We start from the raw sequence: 2,279 nt of genomic DNA, 5'->3' as shown, positions 1-2,279 counted from the left end.
ATGGGGAAGAAAATGATGTTTAATTCAAATATTCAGGTCTTTTATACAGAAGAATATTTTAGAAATACAAAAAGAGATTATCAAATTAAATAAATTAAACCAAAAAGGAGATTAGGTGAATAGGAAAATTGAGGTCGCGGAAATATGACAGTAACCTGTGTATCAGTGATCTTTATTTGATAAAAGTCGGGAACATGTTTTTCAGATTCGAAAAGTGGTTAATTCTAATAATTTCTCCATCGAAAGAACGCATCAGAATCAAGAATCAAAATTAACACTTGTTGTTTTTTTTTCTTTTTCTTATTTTTATACAGTTCTAAAGCAACAGTAATGTGAAGGATATTTAGTAATTTAATTTTATTTTAGTAACTGGAAGAGTATTTTTGTGACAGTTCCTCTTGTGTTTATCATTCTCATCATTTTTCTTGGAAACCTTCTTGTTATTCTTGCCATCTCCAGGTAATACAAGTTAAACTATTGCAAATATTTTGGACTAGTTGCAAAAAATTGCATTTTGCAAACATTCCGCATGTTTCAGAAGTTTTACAATTTTTATTTCATTTTTCCAAGAAGTACTTGATAAGATTTTTGCTCATATTCAATTTAATTAAAATTTAAAAATACATAGAATAAGCAACTGCAATAGTAAAATAGTATAACATCTTTAAAACAATTTATTTTAAACTCTTTAATGCAATTTCATGGCGAAGAAAAGGAACAAATTTTAATTTAATAATCCCTGTATCATGCACATTGCACATTATGTCTTAAATTTTTCTAAATTTTTCTTTTCTTTATTGAACAAACCATCTGTTTTTACATTTTTTTTTATCGAAGTGGACATTTAGAATATATTCAATTTTTTATTTTTGAATATCTTTACAAAAATTCCGATCCCATGTTAAGAATTCGGGGAAAAAATATCTAAAATCTGTAAATTCAGTCATCTTCTGGATTTAAATTGACAGCAATATATCTACACTAAGGGAAGCTAAGGATCAATGTTTCAATGTTTTTAAACCAAAAATGTCAAAATTCTTTTCAAAAAATAAGTTTTTATTTATTTCAGAGAACACAGTCTGAAACCTGTGCAACACTGGTTTATAGGTTAGTGTAGAATATTAATAAGCTTGAACCGTAAAGACATAATAAATGTAAGGGGGGGGGGGAGAGGTAATGAATTTCTGTCGATTTCCATAGTATCAGGACTGCTGGGGATTTGTTTTCAAGTAAAAAAGCAACAGTGATTCGAATTCGATGTACATTGATTAAATTATTATTTAAATAATTTATTGTTTGATTGGATAATTAAATGATTGAATAACTGATCGATTAATGGTTGGATTGATTAGTTGGTTAATTGATTATCTTGATTAATTTAGTGGTTCTTTAGTATAAATTGATTAGTTTATAAGGAATTTCATTGATTCATTGCTTAGCTGATTTACTGATTGGTTTATTAAAAGATTGAATGATTAATTGATTGAGAATGCAAGAGATTATTTCATTGCTTGATTATTTGATTGTGTAGCCTCGCTAGCAGTTACTGATATGCTCATAGGGGTGGTAGTTGTCCCATTTTCCTTATATCAGGTAGATAAATTAACAAATTAACAGATTAACAAATTAACAAATTAACAAATGAACAAATTAACAGATTAACAAATTAACAAATTAACAAATTAACAAATTAACAAATTAACAGATTAACAAATTAACAAATTGAAAAATTAACAAATTAACAAATTAACAAATTAACAAATTAACAAATTAACAAATTAACAAATTATCAAATTAACAAATTAACAAATTAACAAATTAACAAATTAACAAATTAAAAAATCAACAAATTAGCAAATTAACAAATTAACAAATTAATAAATTAACAAATTAACAAATTAACAAATTAACAAATTAACAAATTAACAAATTAACAAATTAAAAAATTAACAAATTAACAAATTAACAAATTAACAAATTAACAAATTAACAAATTAACAAATTAACAAATTAACAAATTGTGGAAGACGACGCCTGGCCGCGTTAAACAAGTTCCACAAGATTCAACAGAATGAGATAGAACGGATACGGGGCATAGTTCTCATACATTATCATCTACATGTGTGATATCGATATTGACTCATGTTCTCTATATTGGTGACCCCCGACTTTGAACATACAGTTAAACGCTATCCAGTTTCGTGATTTTCTTAAAACTTTGAACTTTAAGTGATACATCCAAGCATCATGACCGACCAGAAAGAAACTCCAACCGAGTT

General features: G+C 26.5%; 1 long non-coding RNA gene across 1 annotated transcript; it reads left to right on the top strand.

Moving 5' to 3' along the window:
• The first annotated feature begins 214 nt into the window (after positions 1–214).
• Positions 215–1,600, top strand: LOC111717690 (uncharacterized). The gene is made up of 3 exons (XR_002768877.1): positions 215–459; positions 1,070–1,107; positions 1,532–1,600. It is a non-coding gene; the product is annotated as an uncharacterized LOC111717690 (long non-coding RNA).
• The last annotated feature ends 679 nt before the right edge of the window (positions 1,601–2,279 follow it).

The sequence above is a fragment of the Eurytemora carolleeae genome, unplaced genomic scaffold (genome assembly GCF_000591075.1).
Source record: "Eurytemora carolleeae unplaced genomic scaffold, Eaff_2.0 scaffold3096, whole genome shotgun sequence".
Classification (NCBI taxonomy): domain Eukaryota; kingdom Metazoa; phylum Arthropoda; class Copepoda; order Calanoida; family Temoridae; genus Eurytemora; species Eurytemora carolleeae.
The sequence above is the reverse complement of the archived record's forward strand: the minus strand, read 5'-3'. Positions and strand labels throughout refer to the sequence as shown.